The sequence below is a fragment of the Equus caballus genome, chromosome 6 (assembly GCF_041296265.1).
Source record: "Equus caballus isolate H_3958 breed thoroughbred chromosome 6, TB-T2T, whole genome shotgun sequence".
NCBI lineage: Eukaryota > Metazoa > Chordata > Mammalia > Perissodactyla > Equidae > Equus > Equus caballus.
In genome coordinates, this window is record NC_091689.1 from 68,488,426 (window position 1) to 68,511,480 (window position 23,055).

A 23,055-nucleotide genomic window follows, 5' to 3' on the forward strand; every position below is an offset into this window, starting at 1 on the left:
GGACTAAGAACCAGGCAGGCAGAGTTCTAATTCTGGCTCTTCCAGTGACAAAGTTTGTGAACTTGGGCAAACTACTTAATTTGTCTGAGAACAGCCCCACGATAAATCATTGAGTGCTGTCAACTCTACCTCCAGAGCATTACCTCAATCCTACCCACTTTTCTCTGTATATACTACCACCTAAGCCCAGCCACTATCATCTCCTATCTAGGATATAGCAGCAGCCTCCTCTGAATTTCTTGCTTACCTTCTGGCCCCACTACAATTTATCCTAAGCACTGAAGCAGAGGAATTAAGAATTTTAAATCTGATATAATCCCCTGCTCAAAACTCTTAACGGTTTTCCACCCCATTTAGAAAAAAATCCATATTACTTACAATGGCCGTCATGATACCACCGCCACCCCCACCACCTCTCTTACCTTACTGTGGTGGGCAGACTCTAAGGTGGCCCGATGGTCTCCACCTCATGGTAGTCATACCTTATATAGTCCTCTCCCCTTGAGTGGGTGAGACCTGGACATGTTTTTACCCAATAGAATACAGCAAAGATGATGGACTGTCACTTCCCTAATAACAGCACATAAGATCTTGACTCTTGCTAGGAGACTCTCTCCCTCGTTGGCTTTGTGGAAGCAAGCAGCCATGTTGGGAAGGCCCACATAACAAGGAACTGAGGGCAGCCTCCAGCTGATAGCCAACAAGAAAGGAAGGCCCTCAGTCCATCAGCCTGCAAGGAACTGAAATCTGCCAATAACTTCATGAGCTCGGAAGTTGGCCCTCAGAAGAGCCTCAGATGAGAACCCAGCTCTCGCCAGCACCTTGACTGCAGCTTTGCAGAAGACCGAACTAAGCTGTGCCAGGACTTCTGATCCAAAGAATCTGTGTCATTTTAAGATGCTAAATTTGTGTAACATTGTCATGCAGCAATACTTTGTTCTTATCTTCCACCACATTCATCATCTTCTGCCGTCTACTACACTGGGCCTTCTTGCTGCTGTCTCCATATGTCAAGGTTATTCCCTCCTAAGGACTTTTACACTTATGGTGCCCTCTGCCTAGAAGGCTCTTAACCTAACTCTTCACTTAGCTGACTTTTTCTTGTTATTCAAGTCTTAGCTCTAATGTACATTCTTATCTATTTATCTAATGTTCATCATCTACTTATCTCTTCTTATTTAATATTCATTCTTATCTAAGTAGCCACTCTGACTGTTTTAATTTTCTACATAGGGCTTTTCACTACCTCTAAAAATTTATTTATTCTGTTTCCTTACCCTAGAATGTGAGCTATTTGAGAGCAAAGACCTTGTCTATCTTGTTTCCCACTGTATACCAACAACCTAAAACAGTGCCTGGTTCTATAGTAACATCCAGAAAATACTAGTTAATTATCATTAAATGAGCATTGGGCAATATTTAAGCTCCATCCAGTGCTAAAATGATCTCAGGTCCACAAAGGGACATATGCAAAGATGGTCATTGTAACAATACTTATGGTGCAGTGAGTGAGAGATAATCTGGGTGTCCATCACTGGGAGAGTAGGTAGTATAGTATGTCGTGTGGTTGAGGCACACATGGAGTAGTGAGTGGCAATGAGAAGCAACAGATCAGGTGTACACACTGAACACGGCTGGACTGAAAGCATAGTACCCAAGACTAAGATGCATAAGATGCACATTTTTTGTGAACAAAAACACCTCTGCACACAAAAATACATATTTTATACGAACAATACAAATAAATAAAACCACATTAAATAGATTAGAATGCTTTCCTACAGGAGGGGAAGGAGATGTAAGTAGGAAATGAGGTTACAAGGGAATAAATAAAACAAGAGAAGGACCTTGCACAGACTAATGATGATAATGTGCTCGGAATCTGGGCTGTATGATTAATTCAATCTTCTGCAACTGAGAGCCAAAATTAAGGCCAAACAAAACTGTGTGACTCAGAGATCATAGGAGATATCATAGGGCGTCACCAGCCTGAAGATAAGAAGTGTTGGATTAAATTCTAGAAGGCTCACTGTCATTCTTGACTAACTTCCCCTCTCCCTCCTTATGGAACCAGGCATCTGGGAGCTTTCGAATTTTCTCTTAAATTAGTCTCCACCTCTCTTGGGTCTCCGTCGTGATTACTCTTAGGTTCAGTTTTCTTGACACTGCTGCTTCACAGGCAGTGCCATGCTCTTCTACTGGGAAGTATGTGAAGTCTGATTCTCTCTCTGTGTGAGGTTAGAGCTGGTAATGGTCAATGCCGCAGTCTTTATGTCAGATCTCTTTAGTCATTTTGATTTTGCGAGACTAATTTTCTAGCATATTCCTCAGGGAAAGTTCATGGGAACAATATTCTCTGAGTGTTTAAATGTTCATAACAGTTTGCTTATAGCCTTTATACTTAAAGGTCAACTTGCAGTATATAAATCCTTGGCTCACATTTTCTTTGCTTAACATGTGATGAACTTTCAGACCTCTATGTTTCAGCTTACACTTTTCTCCACCTGGAATATCCTTCCCACTTGTCACCTGCCAAACTCTATTCAGTGATGGGCCCAGTGGTGGCTTTCTCTACTATGAAGCCTTTCCTATCTCCTTCTGACAGAATTAAGTGTTCAATAGCTTTCTTATGCAACTTTATACATTTCTCTATTACATCACTTAACACCTCATACAAAGCTTCAACTTATTAAGTGCTTACTATGTGCCAGGCACAGCTGAGCCATGTAGTGGACTAATTAACATGTAATGTACTATGATTTTATTATATTTCTCTTCTTGTATACTTGTGTGTTTGCTCTGGGATTAAAAACTGCCTAATGTCTTTGTCTAGTTTCATAGGCAAACAAAAGAAGTTTTTCTTTGGTGACTTCATTTAATTTTCAATCACTATATCATCCCTAAACTCTCACCAATTTGTCTCTATTTCAATACGTGTCAGCACTTCACGCACTCTAGGATTCCGTTCTCCTGGAGCTCTCTCTCAGAGCTTTCCTACCTGCGCTGGTCTGGACTGCTGGCTCTCTGCTCTTCCTATCTGTCTAACGGTTACCTTCACCGACACCCTGGGAGTTCCCTTTGCCTCTTTTTTTTGTGTGTGTGTGATAGATTTCCTATTTTCTGGATCTTATGTTATCCCTTTTCTTGAGTTCCTTTCCTGTAACTTTCTGAAAAAAAGGGACATGAGAGGTGAACTCTTAGAGATTAAAATTTACTCTATCCTCACATGTGATTGACAGAGTCCCTACTTTATAATTCCAGGTTGATAATATCTTTCCTCTCAGAATTTTGAAGACATTGTTCTATTGTCTTCCAGTTGCCAGTGTTGCTGTTGAGTAGCCAATGCCATTACGATTCTGAATCCTTTACATGTGACTTTTTTTCCAACCTGGAAGCTTTTATGATCCTCTTTTTATCCCGAAGGTTCTGAAATTTCAAGAGAGGTTACCTTGGTGCACTCAGTGGGCCCTATCAATCAGAAATTCAATTCTGAGAAATTTTTAAAAATTATTTCTCTAACTTCCTCCCTTCTATTTATTTATTTATCTCTCTCTCACTCTGGTGTGCTGTCTCTGTCTCTGTCACTCCTATTATTCAGATGTTGTATCTCCTGGGCTGATCTTCCTAATTTTCTTATATTTGCTTTCCTGTTTTCGGTCTGTTTGTCTTTTTGTTCTACTTTCTGAGAGATTTACTCACCTTTGATACAATCTTACTTTTTAAAAAGTTTCTCAAACAGTTATTTCTATATTTTTTAAAGTGCAATTATTAAAACACCAGATACAAGCGCCTGACACATGAGAGTAGGTGCTGAGCAGACAGTTTTTTGAAAAATGAATGGATTTCAACCCCCAACCTGCCACTTCCAGTTTAGGGGTCAAAACAGCTGACAATAGCTTTTTTCCATCCTCCACGCTTCCTGCCTCTGGCTGTACGGCCTGCGTGCTCTCCTGGACACCGTGCCTCACAAAATTGAGGAAATCAAAGACTTTCTGCTCACAACCAGGTGAAAGGATGTCAAATCTGTAAGATCAAGAAAAATGAGGAGGGGCCAGCCCCATGGCTGAGTGGTTAAGTTCTCTGGTCTGCTTCAGCAGCCCAGGGTTTTGCCGGTTCGGATCCTGGGTGCAGACATGCCACCGCTCATCAGGCTGAGGCAGCGTCCCACATAGCACAACCAGAAGGATCTACAGCTAGAAAATACAACTATGTACTGGGGGGCTTTGGGGAGAAGAATAAGGAAAAAAAAAAAGGGAAGATTGGCAACAGATGTTAGGTCAGGTACCAATCTTTAAAAAAAATTTTTTTAAGAAAAAGAAGGATAATGTGAAGTTTAAAGTTTGATGCAGCAGATACTTTTATACCTTGGTCATCAGAGACACAGAGAAGGCAGAAAAACTGAAGTAGTCCCTGCCCCCAGGTTTGGTAGCGAAGGAGCTGAAATGAACCAGGCACTCTGATTTGAACTACACTAAAATTTTTAAATTCTTAAAAAATACTGACAATAGGCTTCATGAATTTCCCATTGCTCTCTTTTTCTTGGAAATAATTATTACTGGTTTAGTTTTAAAAGTACTTTTGAATTACATAACATGCTTTTCCATTTTCTATAGGCTAGTTTTTTCTAAGAAACCAATAAATTAAAAAGTAGCAATTATTCAAATAAACTTATTTACAAGCTAACCCTAAACAACGAAAGTATCTGCTCTGCTATAATATGGTAAAATAGCAAGTGAAAAAATCATGTAGCAGTAACTGTGTGCTCATTTCATGTCCTACATCATTTACTACTCATGACAACCCTATGAGTTAGTTTTGTTATCCTCATTTTGTATAAAAGGAAAGTAAGACACAGAGGTTGAATAACATCCCCAAAGTCATGGAACTATTGTGACATCTACTGATTTTTAAAATTTCTATCTATTAATTTTTTATTTCTATCATGATTTTTATTTTCAAGAGATCTTTTTATCCTCTACACCTGGCTTTTTTTTTTTTTAAAGATTGGCAGCTGAGCTAACATCTGTTGCCAATCTTCTTTTTTATTTTCCTTATTTTTCTCCCCAAAGCCCCCCAGTACATAGTATATTGTAATTGTAGGTCCTTCTGGCTGTGCTATGTGGGACACCGCCTCAGCATGGCTTGATGAGCGGTGCTGTGTCCACACCCAGGATCCAAACCAGCGAAACCCTGGGGTGCCGAAGCAGAGTGTATGAATTTAACCACTCGGCCACAGGCCTGGCCCCTACATCTGGCTTTTTAAAAACATCTCATTCTTTCTTCATGAATACAATAGCTTCTTTTATCACTGAGACCATAACTTGTAGGTCTTAATTTTTCTGATTCCTCTAAATTCTTTTCTGTTTGTTTTTATCTCTACTTTTTCATGCTGAAGACTTTCCTCAAATATCTGGGAATTCTTATTTATTTATATTTAAGAGTGACGCACTAAAACCTAGTATGATCTGTGTGGGGAAGTGGGACATACCGAGTTGTAGACTTCATTGCAGAATGATTGGGCAGGGACCCAGGCATTCCCTCGGGGACACCTCCCCACAAACGTGTCAGCATCTCTAGCTCTTTCTTCCTGGGATGGTCATTTTTCCCTAGGGAGAAATTCTGTCTCTAGCTCCTTACCTTGGCGGGAGTCATGCTGGCTGCCAGCCTTCTGGGAGCCAGGTTAGGGAAAGAGGCTTCAGAGTATTACTTTGCAGGACATTAATTTCCTCTGAATTCCCCTGCTTTCTGCAGAGCTCCCTGCCTTTCCACTCTGCCTAAACTTGGAGTCCCTCAATTCAATACCCTCCCACTTTCTGCTGGGGTGGGTTGCTTGGTTTCCTGTTTTGCAGAAAGCAATATAAGGGCCTAACTGCTCCATTTACAGAATTTCAACCCATCTTTCTGTTTTCAGCCCTACCCCTCACTCTGGCCTTCAAAGATAACTGGAACCACAATTCTTGAGATTTTCCAGAGCTCTAAAGCCGGGTTTTTCTTCCTGGCTTCCCTCTCTGCAGTCAGTGTAGTTTCAGCTTCCTCTGCCCTGCTAGATCAGTTAGTGATTGCCCATCTGCTTTTTGGCTTCCAAAATTTGATTGACATCTCTCAACTGCTCTTCTACTCTCTACTCTTGTCTCCCCTCATGGTCTCTTCTTCCTCGTAGGTTTATGTCTTTTTCAATCCCTTAAGTATCATCTGGGTGGAGATTCAGGATGGAATAGCGGTAAATGCAGGTAATCAATCTTCTATGCTTAGCAGGAAGCCTGTGCTTTTGACCTCCCTGTTAGCTATCTCTGTGTATAGCTTACACATCCATCCTCCACATAGATATAATTTTCTTGAAGGCAGAGGCCTGAAAATAAAAGACTTCCCAACTTCCAGGAAAAGATAAAATGTTCTGTAGTTATGGCAACAAGTAACCACCAGAACCAGTTCTAAACTGGTTTAATGGATCAATGACAGCTTGCCTCAGTGTAATGAATCAATGGCAACTTGCCTAAGTGAACACACTTCTGAAAGTCAGCCAGAAACAGCCCCATGCTTTCAAAAGCCAGCCAATCCACACCATTCTCATCTGAACAACCAGGTTTCCAAGCTGGCATCAACCTCCTTCTGCCTCTGAAAGTGCACCAATCCCTCAATTCCATACTTCCCAAACCCTATATAAGACCAGCTCCCTGGGGCCAGTCTGATGGCACAGCACTTAAGTGTGCACGTTCCACTTTGGCAGCCCAGGGTTCACCAGTTTGGATTCCAGGTGCAGACATGGCACTGCTTGGCAAAGCCATGCTGTGGTAGGTGTCCCACATATAAAGTAGAGGAAGATGGGCATGGATGTTAGCTCAGGGCCAGTCTTCCTCAGAAAAAAAAACCCACCAGCTTGCTGCTTTGCTGCAAGACTGTGCTTCAGGAAGTATTAAATGTGGCTTTCTGTTTACATATTGAGTGGTAATCTTTTCCTTCAACAGACCCCAGCAGCTACCACTTATGTGGAACATGGGAGGTTCTCAGTGGGCAGATAATGGAGGCAACTGTGTCCAAAATAAAAAGGGGCCTGAGCTGTTTGCCCTAGGGAGCCCAGCGGCAAGGCCAAGCAGGTATAAAATTCATTCAACATTCATTCATCAATCCAAATTTATAGGTACCTGAGATATGAGGAATATATGTATCTGCATCCAGAAGAAATTATGTGTCCCTGCCACCTTTGAGTCCTACAGTTAACCCTTTGAAATCTGAACAATGAACGGAGGTTAACCGCTTAATAGGTGAGGGTTTTTTGTTTTGTTTTATTGTATTTTCAACAATGTTTTCTTTATCCTAGAATAAAGAAGGAAGGAGAATCTCCCCTCAACAGAGATCACATTTTCAGTAGCAAAAGTGATTCTAACAGATAGACACAAAATATCCCGTATGGAACTTAATTTACTGCAGGGTTAAATGTTCTCCAAGTAACACCTCTGGGAGAACATGTGCACTTTGGAAATTAACTTTTTTCTGAGAATCAAAATTCACTTGCGTCTAGGATCCCTGAGAAGGTACAGCAGAAGTTTCTTCCAGGAATGAAAAACAGGACTGTGGACTTAGAGTAGCAGAGAGGGGACAACTATTACTGTCACAAGAACCTCCCATCTGAAAAGGAAATCTGAAGAGAGCCGGCCCCAGCACCAGGCTCTGTGGATGCCGCCGCGTGGGGAAGCGGAGACGCCACTCTGGCCATCGCTTCAGCCACGGCAGCCCTTTGGACCTCTTTTTCCTGGATTTTCTTGACATCCCTTCCTGCTCCGTCTTTATTGGAGCTGCAGGTCCTCCAGCCGAGATGGAGGCCCTTCCCGGGGGAGACAGCCAGAACCCTGGTTTCCCCTCCCCCAGTGCCTCCCAACCCGGAAAGCCGCGCGCCCTTGCTCTAGGCTTCCGGCCTCGCCCGCCGCACCCCCGGCAGGTCCCCGCCGCGCCTCGGGCAAAGGGATGTGCCTTCTGATCCGGTGCTGTAGCTTGGCACCTTGCCGCTTTCTTTTCTAACAATTAACTGGTTTCAAAGACTTGGTAATTCTAGAAACTGCAGCCGTGACCTCCAGTAGAGGAAGTCTGGCACGGTTCTGTTGGGAGGGCCTGTGCCCCTGATTATCCCTCGCAAGTTCTCTTACGCCCCACATCGTGGATGCTGGTTTGCCCACAGGGCTGCACGTGCTTCTCAGAAGAGGCTCCTGCCCACTTAGGCGTCAGTGAAGGAAGTCTGGAGGAGGCAGGACAAGTTAATTTTGGAAAAATGGGATTCCCTTCTTCCTATGTCCTTTTCACAGGTTTTCAGAAGTGGAATGGAAGGAAGGACCTAAGACACTATCCCCACCCCTGGGGTGAGTCACCATCCATATGCGGATGATTCCCGAAGCTTTCTAAGCACAAATCTTTCCCCTGACTCCAGACCCATAAATCCAAATGCCTATTAATCAGCTGCCACAAGGAGCCCCCAAACCCAATATGTCTAACCTTGACTTCTTTACACAGCCAACACTGCTCTCTGTAATTTCCTGTCTCCAGATAGGAAGCCTGCCAGTCATCCCTGACTTCCTCTTGATCAGCTGCCCCCACCTCCACCACGCACGCGCACACACACACACACACACACACACACACGCTGTAAATCCCCAAAACCTGTCTCTTTAACAACATTCAATTCCATCCTTTTTTTTTTTTGAGGAAGATTAGCCCTGAGCTAACATCTGCTCCCAATCTTCCTCTTTTTTTTTGCTGAGGAAGATGGGCCCTGAGCTAACGTCCGTGCCCATCTTCCTCTACTTTATATGTGGGATGCCTGCAAGCATGACTTGACAAGCTGTGCATAGGTCGGCACCGGGGATCTGAACTGGCAAACCCCAGGCCACCGAAGTGGAACGTATGAACTTAACCACTGCGCCACCAGGCTGGTCCCCAATTCTTTTTTTTTTTTTTCACTTCCTTACTCACACAACATTAGCTTAGATCATCATTTTATCATACGCCCCACCACTTTCACTCCTAGATATACGCCCAAGAGAAATGAAAACATATGTCTGCACAGTAACTTGTACACAAATGTTCATAATGACAGTATTCATAGTAGCCAAAAGGTGGAAACAACCCAAACACGCACCAAGAAAGACATGCATAAACAATTTGTGGTAAATACATAAGATGGAATATAGTTTAGTCATAAAAAGTAAGGAAGTACTGACATATGCAACAACTTGGATGAACCTTGAAAACATGCTAAGTGGAAAAAGCCAGACGCAAAAGATCACGTAGTGAATGATTTCTTTTATATGATATATCAGAATAGGCAAATCCACAGAGACAGAACCACATTAGTGGCTCCCAGGAATGAGAGTCGCAGGCAGTGACCAAGTAACATATGGATGTTTCCATGGAGTGATGAAAAAGTATTGAAACTAGAGAGAAGTAGTTACACAACGTTGTGAATATACTAAATGCCATTGACTTGTGTTCTTTGTAACAGTTAATTGTGTGGTATGTGAATTTCACCTCAACAGAAAACAAGTAAAACAATGCTAGATATCACCTTCTGCTAGCGAGATGGATTAGTTTTTGCAAACTTGTAAGCAATTCTGATCTCATTTACTTCTCAATGAAACGGGAAGTTTGTCTTCAATTTACAGCCAAACTTGTGGGCATGACCAAGTGTCTGCTTCAAAGGGGGAAAGTGTTCTCTTTTTGTAACCTCTCTTGGGGCAAAAACTGTGGGCTGTGGTCACATTCAGTTGTAATTCCAGTACTTGAGTTACACTGAGGAACAAGCTGCATGGGCAGGCTCTCCTTTAGCAGCAACATTCAATAATAAAAGAAAACTAATTTCTGGATAAAGACTTCTCTTAAATATTTGGCAAAATTTACCCTGTTCTTACCTCATCTTGCAATATATGTGATTTATCTCCTGGAAGAAGGGACCACACAGATCTTTTTGGGTAAGATATTTCATAGCTGACTTTTCTGGGCTCAGTGATCTTCGTTTTTTCCCAGGTGACTTTAGACACACAGTCACTGCCTTTCTGCCCCAAGCATTACTGCTGCCTGGCACAGATGCCCCCAAAGAAACACTGCCTAGACCTTTGAGGGGTGGAAGCTGGAGATGTTTGCAAGGATTTCCTGGTGTATGAGTTAGCTTTCGCTACATCTCAAACTACGTCAAAGCTCAATGGCTTAAAACAACCCTAGTTATTCAGCCTACAATTCCTTGGGTCAGCAATTTGGGCTGGGCTCAGTGGGCAGTTCTGTGGTCCTGTTCATGCATTTGTAGTCAGCTGCAGAATATGCAGTCAGCTGGCTGGTCTACCGGGGTTTGGCTCATCCTAAGTGGCCTCCCTTGCATGTCTGAAAGGTGACTAGCTGTTGGCTGGGGCAACTTGATCCTTCTCCACATGGTCTCTCATCTTCCAACAGGCTAGCCCAGGCTTATTCACAGGGTGGCAGTGTTCAGAACTCACACAGCATCACTTCCATCACATCCGTTTGGTCAAAGAAAGTTGTAAGGCCAGCCGAGATTAGAGAGGTGGGGAAATAGATACAGCCTCTTGGTGGGAGATGTATTGTGACCATTTTTGCAATCTCTTACAGCTGAAGTCATTATTCTTGCCATAGTAACCCACGACTCCCCATACTGTTGTCCCTAGACCCCCTCCTGGCTTTAACAGCCTTCAGGCATGAGTCCCACTTGGTTACTGATCCTTCCTTATATCAGTCATGTTCTGGGTTACTAGTTCCCTCTTCCATCTGAGTCCACATTCATTCAGTCTCAGAAAACCCTCACAGTTCTGATCCACTGAGAAACTCCTTTCTTATTTCTGAGCATGGATGTGTTCACTTAGAGTTAGTGTAACCATATGATTTATTGTCTTAATTGTGGCTTTTGAGAATGAAATGGGGCACTATGAATAATTATGCCAGTGCAGCAAGCATAAACTGAGATGTCCCTATTTAAAGCTCAGTGGTTAGAACTTCAGGCTCTTAGACCCACATTACTTGGGTTTGGATATACAAACTCTGACAATTACTTGCCAGTTACTTAAACTCTTAGTAAGTTTCCTCATCTATTAAATGGAGATTATAGTGCTTTCTTTACAGGGGTTTTGTGAGGTTTAAATGAGTTAACTTACATAAAATACTTAGCTGTTATTATTATATTATTTCTAAGCTCTGCAATGGATGGAAGGATGCCTTTTTCATTTACTTTTATATTATATGCATGTATGATAAAATTATTTCAAAATCTTTGTATCTATCAGTTTTAATGGCTATATATAATTTCATTGACTAAATATTCTATAATTGACCTAAAAATTCTTCTATTATTAAATATTTAGTTCATTTTCCGTTTTTTCCTAATACAAATGATAAAACAACAAACTTCATTGTGGATAAATATTTTTTATAATAAATTATTTCCTTATATTAGTTCTAGAAGCAAAAATGTCATATTAAAGAGTATGAGTATTTTAAGGATCTTGGCAAATATTGCCAAATTGCTTTCCCAAAGGATTATATTAATTAACACTTTCATGAGCAATAACTTTAATACAACCTCACTAGCATTGAATATTATCAGTAAAAAATAAAATTTGCCAATTTGTTGTACTCATTTTAAATATAGTTCTAAGAAATATGTTTTCTGGTTTCCCAGCCCTCCCAAATTAAAAGCAAAAAAGTAGGGGCCAGCATGGTGGCGCAGCAGTTGTGTCCATGTTCCACTTTGGTGGTTCTGGGTTCACCTGTTCAGATTCCGGGTGTGGACGTGGCATCGCTTGGCTAGCCATGCTGTGTTGGGCATCCCACATGTGAGGTGGAGGAAAATGGGCACGGATGTTGGCTCAGGACCGGTCTTCCTCAGCAAAAGGAGGAGGATTGGCAGTGGATGTTAGCTCAGGGCTAATGTTCCTCAAAAAAAACCCAAAAAAGTAGATGCAAGGTGAAGAATATCGAAAAAGATACGTGGACATTGCTGATATCTTGAGGATGAGAGGAAAGACAAAAATAAAGAAATATAAGAAAAAAATTCCTAGACATCCAGGATTATTTAATGGACAAGCATGTCTTCAATCTTCAATAGCACATGATATCATTGCTTGCTAATAGGATATAACAGTTAATGTTCATTATAATAACACTCAATAATCAGGAAAAATCCAGATGGTACTGAACAAAATTTGTTTTCAAATGATTTCCATTAAAAAGTAAAATAGAAAACTTTTATGTTGAAAGAGGACATCTATTGCTTGCCTTTATTTTATTTTTAGGCCTTGAGTTGCTGTGAAGTGTCATATGGCTTTGCTGAAGGTGGAGTGAGAAAATGGGGAGGGGGTGAGCTCTATATTCAGGAATAAAAATGGAGGATAAAGGATTCGGGACAAGGACAGAAAGCCTTTTTTAAGTCTCAGAACTTCTGACACTTTCCCATATTGGTTATTATTTGTTATCCCCTTCCTGTTTTCCTTGAAGGCAAAAGGGCCTCTCCCTATAGATCGTCTCCCCAGGCAGCAAGGCAGTGGGAAGTGGAGGAAGTCTATTTCCCCTGCACAATTCTTCAGGCAGGCCAAGGGTGAAGAGAAGGGCGGAGTGGCTGGCTACCTACCTAAGGAGAAAAAGCAACTCTATTCCCTTAGCTCTATAGCAAAGAAAGAACTTGGGCATCCATCTCAGTCTGGAGAAAAGGCCACGATTCTCTAACTTTATCAGGCATCAAAATGACCTGGAGAGCTTGTTAAAACACAGATTGTCATCTCCAGAACCTATGATTTAGTAGGTCTGGGCAGGGCCTGAGAATCTGCATTTCTATCAAGTTCCCAGGCGACGCTGATGATGCGGGTCCAGGGAGCAGATTTGACAACCACTGCAGGCACAGTTCCCAATCCTGACTCATCGTCAGAATCACCTGGGAAGTTTCAAAAAACAAAACAGGTCCCTGGGTGCCACGTGCCAGAACCTACCGATGAGACTCTTCCGAAGAGGGACGGCAGGAATCTTTATTTGATACGGCTCCCCATTAGATCTTGGTGTTCAGCAGCTGTGGCATTCCACAGCCCTGCAGTACCTAAAAGTATGGTAAGCACTTAGTCAGTGTTTAATAAAGCCTTGACTGATGGACTGATTCAGACCCACAGAGGGCTTTCAGCAGTTAAATGTGACTCCTTTCCTATGCTAGTTTCATTTGATTGATGATGACGATATTCTTTGGAGAATATCTGTCCTGGCTTCTTAGCCACATAAAAATGAGCACTTTTGTAAAGGAAGTTCTCACAATTGTAATATAGACAATAAAAAAAAGCTCTGGCACAGCCACATAAATCATCAGAATATTTCCATGGCAAATGAACATGACTTTTTTTTTAATGCCCAGATGGAGCTATTGTGAGATACTCTATTATCCCTTAGAAATAGTTGTTTTTTATCCGAATATCCTAGCAGTATAACCAAACTTGTAGCTCATAGGCTAATCAAAATTGTAGTTGGTTAGAGATTCCCAGGCAGGCCTACTTTCTTTCCTGACATTCGCCGTAGGCTGGTTTTTACAACATATTTTTCTTGGTAATAGTCTAAATATTCAGAACTTGAAAGCAGTACAATCATTGTTCCCATTGTTTTTAAGTGTTTTGTTAAGTAAGAAGCAGGGTTGCCACTTCAATGATCTTCTCCAACCATAGATCAGAGATCGGATAATGTTGGTCTGAATTGTGTAATTTCATCTTTTCTTCATTTCTGTGATGGCCTATCTTGCTTCTAGGTCAAAATTCTTGCTAATGAACATCTAAATTCTGTCTAACCTATTTAGCTGAAGTAGATGATCAAGATTTGGCTTGTTACAGCTTGGCACAAATCTAGAAAACGTGGCTTATGAGCTTAACTCTGAATTGTGGTTCATTTGGAGAAGTTGGTTACTGTATAATTTGTAGATTGAGTATTGAACTCATTTCTGAAATTAGATAATAGTGAGCTATTAGGATCTCAGATGGAAAAATACACCCCATATTCATTAATAATATGCAAACCAGAATTTTATCATTCTACATGTGATCGCAAAGAACACAAAAGCAATGTGAAGATTAACTTAATTGGAAATATTGTAAAATTATTTTCAACATCATATGTTAAATTAAGGAGTTGCTTTGATTGCTAAGTAGATAATAGAGAAAGCCAAAGTAGAAGCCCAATTAGAATTTGTGCAAATGCTTTAAAATTGCTTATTTTCTAGTACTGTCACAACACTTAACAGTGGTACATTTAATAGGAAGACAGTTCAAGTTGAAATAGATGACGGTTAAGTAGATGATTTCAGGGAAGACTACAGTTGTTTAAAAAATTCTCAAAAGGATGCATCTTTTGTATTGAGAAAGCTAAAAATACATTCTCCAGGATCTAGTAGTTTCCTCAGCACATGGTTGGCAGTCAGTATTTGCTGAAAGAAGGAAGGAAGGAAGGGAGGAAAGGAAGGAGGGAGGGAGGGAGGAAGGAAGGAAGAAATGAATACTAGGAGAAAAGCTTTAAATCTGTTTTCTCTTATCTCCTTAGCATTGGAGGAGTCTGGCTGCTAGAGAGAAACAAACTGGGAATCAGCTGCCATCCTTATCCTAGAATTAGTTAATTTCATCTTCCAAGTCTCTTTTGCCAGCCCAATCCTCTCCCAAGAAGTCCAGACTCCAGCTCTTACTTAATACCTCTACTTTGAGCAGCAGCGCAGCTAACTAGTTAAGAATACAGATGCTGAAGCCAGACAGCCTAGGTTCAAATCTCTGTACTCAACTGACTTTAGCTGTGTGACCTCAGGCAAGTTAGTTTACTTCTTGGCACTTCATCTGTGAAATGGAAACAATAAGAGCACATCTATCTTAAGGTGTGTTGTAAAAACTAAATGAATTAAGATGTGTAAAGCATTCAGAATAGTGCCTACATGCCTGTGGTAGGTAGCTTCTGACATAGCTCCCAATGATCTCCAACTCTTGGTATTCAGCTCTTGTGTAATTCCTTCCCCTTGAGTGTGGGTTGGACCTAATGACTTGCTTCTAGAACCAAATAGAATATGGCCAAAGTGGTGGAATATCACTTCTATGATTAGGTTGCAAAAGATTTGACTTCCATCTTGCTAGCACTCTCTTCCTATGGTGCTATCTCTGATGAAGTCAATTCCCAAGTTGTGAGATGCCTTATGGAGAGGCTCATGTAGCAGGGAATGGAGGGGGGCCTCTAGCTAAGATTTTGTGAGGAAATAAAGCCTCTTTCTGACAACCTACAAGAAAATAAATTCCACCAGCAACCACCTGAGTGATCAGGGAAGAGGCTCCTTCCCAGATGAGTCCTGAGACACCTGTAGCTTTGTGAGAGTCCAGAGCTAGAGGACCCACTAGCCACAGCCAGATACCTGACCCACAGACCCTGTGAGAAAATAAATATTGTCTAAGCCACTAAGTCTGGGGGTAATTTGTTATGCAGCAATAGATAACTAATACAATATTCAAGCATTCTATAAGTGGAAGCTGATAATAGACATCTCAAATTTCCTATCTCCTCCCCTAGTACTCTCATCTCAGTAAACGGGATTACCATCCATCCAAGGTGAACAAATCAGTCTACCAAAAAAATCATTCTTAATTCTTCTCTTTTTCTTAACTCCTCCTTGCCTAAATAAACTAGCTTCATGAATATCTGAGTAAGAGTATTTCAGGAATAGAAAGTTCAAAGGGTCTTAAGGCAAAAATAAGCTTGGATTATTTTTAAATGAGGGAGCAAGGAGATGAGAAAACCTGTGTCGTTAGAGCTACCAGCAAGGGCAAGAAGGACGTAAAATAGAATTAGAGAGGAAAGCAAGGGGCCAGATCACTGAGAGCATTGAAGGCCATGATAAGGAGCTTGGGTTTTCATTTCAAGTGTAATGGAAAGCAAATAGAGGATATTAAGCAGAGCTGTGACATAGTCTCACCATTTTAGTCCTAGTCTTAGTTCTAGTAAAACCCTTTGGCTGCTGTGTAAAATAATGATTATAAGAATACTCCAGCATTCTCGTATTCTAGGTGAAGGATGATAATACTTTAGACTAGGTTGAAAGCACTAATAGTGAAGAGAAGTAGATGGACCAGGGATATGTTTTGGAGGTAAGGCCAATAGAATTTACTGAATAAATAGATAACGAAAACAGAGGTATCAAGGATGGCTTGTAGGTGTTTAGCTTGAGCCAAAGGGGAAGATGGGAGAGGAAAATGTCTAAAGGTAGAAATCAAGATTTTTCTTTTGAACATGTGAGTCTGAGATAAAAATTAGACATCCAGGTGGAAATATCAAGTGAGCAGATGGATTTATCCATCTGGAGTTCTGGGTTAAAGTTTGCCCTGGAAGTTTGGGGAAAATCAACATAAAGGTGACACTTAGCATGGTAGGGGAGGAAAAAGTCCTTTTCCTTCTTCCCTTCTAAGTTCTTGGCTGGGGCCCCTGTAACAAAAGACAGATTAATAAGAGAAAACCAAACAGAAGTTTATTAACATGTATATCTCATATATACATGGGAGAGATGCAAGGAAAGAGTAACTCAACGAGGTGGCTTAGAACTCTGGCTTATATCACAACTTCAACAAAGAACATTAAATTTGTAGAGAAATGACAAGACAAAAGAAAGTAGTTTTAGGCTTCCAAGAGAATCAAACTGTGGAAAGGTAAATATATGGGAGGAAATGAATACAGTTTGTTTGCACATTCCTCTGATGCTGCCTCTGGGCTGGTAAGTCTAGAATGTCTCCAGTAAAGGAAAATTTATACCCTGCCTTTAGGCAGATAGGGGGAGGGTAGAGAGAGCTTTTCCTGAATTTGCTGCTTCTCGATTGCCTTCAGCTCAAAATAATTCTTATGTCAAAGAGGCATATTTCGGGGTGACATATTCTGGTTCCCTTCAGCATCCAAGAACTGCAGGAGAGTATCTAGGGAGAGAGTGTACATGGGGAAGAGGCCCCATCTCTGAACCCTGGGCTACCCCAAAATGTAGGGGTCTAGCAGAAGAGGAGGGGCCAGCAAAGGGAGCTGAGAAGCAGTGCTGGAGAAACCAGATGAGTGACTCCCACTCATGCAAAACTCTCTCAACTTGAACAACCCCCGGAGGATGGGGGCAGTAGAAAACCTTAGAGATGACTGAGATTCGGCTTCATACCTGGGCTGAATGAGGGTTTAAAGTCATAAATTTCCCTGTTACAGATGACATGATTTTATATATAGAAAACGTTTAAGAATTCACCAAAAAACTTTTAGAAATAAAAAATAAATATAGTAAAGTTGCAGGATACAAAATCAACATACAAAAATCAGTTGTGTTTCTAAACCCTAACAATGAAGTAGCAGAAGGAGAAATTAAGAATACAATTCAATTTACAATTGCAACAAAAAAATAAAATAAAATACTTAGGAATGAATTTAACCAAATTGGTGAAAGGCCTATACATTGAAAACTATAAAACATTGTTGAATCAAATTGAAGAAGACACAAAGAAATGGAAAGATATTCATGCTCGTGCATTGGAAGAATTAACATAGTTAAAATGTCCATACTTCCTAAAGCAATCTACAGATTCAATGCAATCCCTATCAAAATTCCAATGACATTTTTCACAGAAACAGAACAAAGAATCCTAAAATTTATATGGAACAACAAAAGACCCCGAATAGCCAAAGGAATCCTGAGAAAAAAGAACAAAGCTGGAGGTATCACACTCCTTGATTTCAAAATATACTACAAAGCCGTAGTAACCAAAACAGCATGGTACTGGCACAAAAACAGACACACAGCTCAATGGAACAGAATCAAGAGCCCAGAAATAAACCCACACATCTATGGACAGGTAATTTTTGACAAGGAAGCCAAGAACATACAATGGAGAAAGGAAAGTCTCTTCAATAAATGGAGTTGGGAAAACTCGACAGCCACAAGCAAAAGAATGAAAGGAGACCATTATCTTGCACCATACACAAAAATTAACTAAAAAGGATGAAAGACTTGAATGTAAGACCTGAAACAGTGAAACTTCTATAAGAAAACATAGGCAGCATGCTCTTCGACATGAATCTTAGCAGCAAATTTTCAAGTACCATGTCTGACTGGGCAAGGGAAACAATAGAAAAAATAAACAAATGAGACTATATCAAACTAAAAAGCTTCTGCACAGCAAAGGAAACCATCAACAAAATGAAAAGACAACCTAACAATTGGGAGAAGATGTTTGCAAACCGTATATCTGATAAGGGCTTAATATCCAAAATATATAAAGGACTCATATATCTCAACAACAAAAAACTAATACCCCAATTAAAAAATGGAGAAGAGACGTTTTTCCAAAGAAGATATACAGATGGCCAACAGGCACATGAAAAGATGTTCAACATCACTAATTATCAGGGAAATGCAAATCAAAACTACAATAAGATAGCACCTCACGCCCATCAGAATGGCTATAATTAACAAGATAAGAAATAACAAGTATTGGAGAGGATGTGGAGAAAATGGAACTCTCATACACTGCTGGTGGGAATGTAATGTGGTATAGCCACTATGGAAAACAGTATGGATATTCCTCAAAAAATTAAGAATAAAACTACCAGATGATCCAGCTATTCCACTGCCTGTTATTTACCCAAAGAACATGAAAACATGAATGCATAAAGATATATGCACTGGTATGTTCATTGCAGCATTATTCACAATATCCAAGACTTGGAAGCAACCTAGGTGCCCATCGAGGGGCAAATGGATAAAGAAGATATGATATCTATATATACAGTGGAATACTACTCAGCCAAAAAGGATAAAATCTTGCCGTTTGTGACAACATGGATGGACCTTGAGGGTATTATGTTAAGTGAAATAAGTCAGAAGGAGAAAGTCAAATACCATATGATCTCACTCATAAATAGAAGATAACAACAACAACAAACAAACACATAGAAACAGAGATTGGATTGGTGGTTACCAGAAGGGAAAGGGGAAGGGAGGAGGGCGAAAGGGGTGATTAGGCACATGTGTGTGGTGATGGATTGTAATTAGTATTCGAGTAGTGAACACGATGTATTCTACACAGAAATTGAAATATAATGATGTACACCTGAAATTTATGTAATGTTAATAAACCTATGTTACTGCAATAAAAAAAGAAATTTTCCTGTTACAGAAATTTTTTAACGTTATACTTCTTGCATACCTGAGTTAGGGGAGTGAGATCCATATTCACTAACAATAAAATCATTACTTACAATTTTACATATACATAATTAACTGGGTTATTTATATGTTTTTATATAAATATTACAAAACAGTGAGTGCCCTGAAGGCAGAGAAAAGAGTAGGAAAGAGAATGAGAAGGAGACTCACCTTAGAGGTAGCCTTCAGGAGAGGCCTCTCTGAGACGCCTTTACAAAGAGAAGACGATCCAGAAGAGTGAGTTCTAGTGACCCTAAAAGGAGGAAGAATTGTTTGCTAAAAGGTGAGAGAACAGAGAGATGAAAGCTGTTGAAAGGATAACGGTCCAGTTCAAAGCTTGAGAAACTGAAGGCATGTAAGAATGACCAAAATCCCCTGAGAAGGTTTAGGGGAAAAGGGAGGCTTCAGAGGAAAGAAGGTGAATTAATTAAGGTTAAAAAAAAGTTAAGGATAGAGCCGGCCCCGATGGCCTAGTTGTTAAAGTTTGGGGCTCCCACTGCCTCAGCAGCCTGGGTTCATTTCTCAGTCGCGGAACCAGGCCACTCACCTGTCAGTTGCTGTGCTGTGGCAGCGGCTCACGTAGAAGAACTAGGAAGACTTACAACTAAGATATACAATTATGTACTGGGACTTTGGGGAGGGAAAAAAAGAGGAAGATTGGCAACAGATCTTAGCTCAGGGCCAATCTTTCCCTGTAAAAAAAAAAAAAAGTTAAGGATATAGGTAGACTGTAGCTTTCTCAACTGGAGTTCCTCACCTGAACCTGAGAACACATAACGTGATTTGAGTGACTATTTCTAAATTCTCATAAGAATGGTGAGTCTAGAATCTAGAGTGGGTGGCACCCTTCTAAATGCATGGGGGAGAAGTTAATGAGTTCTGTGCAATGGATGCCAGAGGGCACCAGGGCTCAGTTGCTCTTGGAATCTCAGTTGAGAAAGGCCTCTAGCAAAGACGTGTTTGAAAAAAAAATACAAGCAATAACAGAACACAAGAATTGGAGCCTAAGGTTTAAAACAAAAACAGAGATCTCACGCAGTGGAATTTCAGGCCTCCCTGCCAATGTGGTGTGATCCTGGAGTGGCGAGGAAAGCCATTGCTGACTCTGGCAGCCTGTCATTCTGTGTTTACAGCCAATGTGCTCTCAGCTGCTCATTACGATAATTGCATCCACCTTGCTTATGACATTTGAGCTTGGCCACCTGGCCCCTATTGTTTCAGGACCCTATTGTCCCTGTTACTATCAGTGAGCCCAGTCTGTAACAGCATCTCCTACCAGCAACGGTGGCCTTCAGAGCTCTGGACAGCAGCTGCAAGAGCATCTCAGTGATGCTGCTACCTTGTCACCAGGGCCATGCTTTATCACCAGGGTAAATGGAGTGCCCTCTGGGCTCTCCCATGGAACACAATCGCTGGTAGGTTTTCTGGCCCACATAGTATATTCGGTCTAGCTTGCCCACTTCTCTAGACGTTTTGATTCTTTCTTTCACCATTTCCCATGGCAGTTTTTCCAGTTCTACCTTACTTAACGTGGGCTCACACTTTTTTCAAGCTTCTAAGAGGCCACCTTGCAGTGTATAGCGCCATCTCCTGGGGTCCTTGCCAAGGTGTAAATCCTGTACTGTGAGAGAATGCTCTCACATAAACAAACTCCCCCTTTTCCAGTGTTACGTTCTGTGTTCCTTGATTAAGCAGCCTCAGGATCCACTCCCATTTCCTGATGGTACACTCTGACCAGGTCCTATGACTACTTCAGGTACAGTCCCTTTCTCCCTTAGCAGGCCCAGCGCCTCTCTGGCCAGCTTCTGTCGTGACTTGGCCCTAGTTATGGGTCCGATGGCCAAGAGGAGAGGTAGCGATGCATCCTAAGCAGGGCTCGGGTTTTCTTGCAAGGGAGGATCCTCTGCATCATCTGCAAATAAACAAGAGGCACTAACCTTTCACAGGGAGGAGCGGGACACTTCTGCAGGCCCAGAGGGTCCAAGGGAATCTGAGGATTCAAAATTTTGTACTGCATCAACCCAGATGTCCCCATGCAAAGTCTCAGAGTCACACTCCTTCCAAATTAGGGCCCTGACCTGAATACAGCAGACCAGCTAGAGCGGAGAATTTAACATTCTCTGGAACTCTGCTACTCTCACCATTTCTACGTCTTCAGTTTTACTGCGCCCAGGCTATAGGAGATGAGATTTACAAAGAGCCAAGGAAGCACTCTGGCTTCACATTTCCCATTATATTGGTGAGTAATCAGCTTCAGCCTTTCAGTGTCTCTCTCCAAAGCATCAATGGCCCCAAGCCACACCCATCTAATTCCAAAATTCTTTCATTTACTTGATTTCCCCTGAAACTTTTAAACCCCTGAGATATTGCACCTGCCAATGCATCCATTGCCTTCCATCAGTATCCCATCCCAGTTTACCACCTGTAAAACTTTTAACAATTGCACTGGAACTGCATGCCTGGGCTATTTGTGCTCCCCTAACTACCAGCAAAGGGGACTTTATTACAGCCAGCCAGGCCCAGCAACAAAATCCCATTTGAGAAATGGTTCCTAGGACCACACCCAGGACCAACTGTCATCAGTGCATTCACAGGGAAACAGACTCCAAGACACTGAAGTTTCTGTGCAGAGGTTTGGTAAATAAATGAAATGAGGAAGTCATTTGGTTTAAAACGAATTCAGCCAGACCTTGTTTTTCCAAAAGGGCCTGACATGGCCTGTTGAGCACGCATTGTACATCTGCTTTAGATATTTACTATGTCCCAAAGACAAGAATGATGCCCTTAAAGATAGGGAGGAAACCTCCTCCATATCAGCATTTCCTTTAGGATAAGCATCTCTCTGTAAACTAAAGATGAATTACTGACCTGCTGTGCTCACCTTGTGACCACCAACCTGCTGTGTTCACCATTCTGCTGTGCCAGCAAAGCAATCTCGTGACTCTTGTAAAAGGGACATTCCTATCATATGTGATGTATGCTCTTTGTTCCAAGTTGGTTATAACCACTCTGTACACCCCACTTCTAAGGTGTCCTTCCTTCCTTGGGGAAGAAAGGCCCCAGGCTAGTCCTTAGATCTGGCTCATAACAAACACACCCCAATTTTGATTTATAGATTGATTACTGGTTGTTTGTGTTGACAGGTTATTGGAGAGTCCTTGCAGAAACAGCACCTGTGAGTGGTGAAGGAAGAAAGACTGGGGAGAGAAAAAAGTTGCACTGCAGTGCATTTCTGGCAGAGATCCCAGTGGATCCCAGAGGGAGCTCTGGAGCTGGGCTGGGCCTTCCGTGCAATCCCAGATTGAGGCAGGGTGGACACAGGGTGTCCCCTACATGAAGGAGCCATTGGATATGGACTGTCCCTTGGGGGGAGCATAACCTTGGGTAAAGTGTCTTTCTTTGGCTGAGGACAATTCTGGAGAGCAGCCTAGCCGAGAGGGATCAGCCGACAACTTCCGGGCAACTAGAGGAATAAATAGTACCTCAGTCCTGAAATGATGCCGGCCCTGATAACAGTTTCCTTACATTAACCCCAGCATATGTGGGGTTAAAACCAAAGCACTCTTTCCCTGCTTACTCCCTGGCTCCCTGGCTCCCTGAATCCGCCATCAGCCATGGAGACAAACAGCCAAGGACAGCCACCTGGATTCCTTATCCTCTCCCCCTCCTCTCCACAAGCAGTGTCCTGAGGCTGAATGCAGGCTGGTAGGAAAGCTCCGACCAGCAAGGCCACTGACTCCCCCTGTTTACAAGCAGCCACATTCCTCACAAACCTTTAAAACCCCGGCCTCCCAGCTTTCGGGGAGACAAGACGAAATGAGACAAATTTGAGGGTTCACTCTTGTCTC

The 23,055-nt window shown here is 41.7% G+C and overlaps 1 long non-coding RNA gene and 1 pseudogene across 3 annotated transcripts in view; both read left to right on the forward strand.

Moving 5' to 3' along the window:
- Positions 1-23,055, forward strand: part of LOC138924672 (uncharacterized) — a 47,717-nt gene that overhangs the window by 7,511 nt on the left and 17,151 nt on the right. The window lies entirely within an intron of this gene.
- LOC100630428 (large ribosomal subunit protein eL38-like) lies at positions 389-4,446 on the forward strand (annotated as a pseudogene).